The sequence below is a fragment of the Montipora capricornis genome, chromosome 8, assembly GCF_036669925.1.
Source record: "Montipora capricornis isolate CH-2021 chromosome 8, ASM3666992v2, whole genome shotgun sequence".
In the NCBI taxonomy this organism is placed as follows: domain Eukaryota; kingdom Metazoa; phylum Cnidaria; class Anthozoa; order Scleractinia; family Acroporidae; genus Montipora; species Montipora capricornis.
Window position 1 is genome coordinate 49,279,348 of NC_090890.1, and position 742 is coordinate 49,280,089.

The following is a 742-nucleotide window of genomic DNA, read 5'->3' on the forward strand; positions in this document are numbered from 1 at the left end:
AATTAACATGTTTCCACTCTGAATATAGAATTAGCCGAAACGATGTTCATGTCATTCCAGACATCATTCCCCGAGGTGGCACCCCCAGGTTTTCACTTTTATAAAAAGTAGCAGGAGTAAATTGAATTGTACCTGACTCAGTAATGCACCGCAGATCGATGCCGTGCGGCAAAGCCGCACGTGGGGCAGGGTACGGGAGGTTGTATCTTCCTCCTGTTAGGGCGGTCCAGGTGGCCTCCCCTGGAAAATATGAAAATTTGAACGTCCGAAGATGTATTCTGGTGCACTTTCAGGGCTCAAAACGTGATAATTGACATCAGTAAAACAAAGTTTTCATTAAAAAAAATCCATTGATTTTTTTTGTTCAACTTTCTTCAATCATGTTACATAAAATAAACTCTACAGTGTTGGCGAGGATTGTTTTAAAAGAGTCTTGAATAGACTGCTCATAAAAAATATTCTAAATTATACTTATCTCTTAATCTATGCCACTGACATTTTTTAAATGATTACCAATTTTAAACCTCACTGACTTTTAGTTACAGTTACTAGACGAAACAAGACATTGAAAACTTAACTCTTTATCTCTTTTTGAATTCAGAAGTCACTGTCGCTGAAATCACTCTCCCCTGTTGCACTGTCTTCATCTCTTTCATCACAACCAGAATCGTATTGTGCTAGGCCTAGCTTAATGATAGCCTGTTCTTATTCTTGTTCCACCTCCTCCTGACTGATCTCTTCT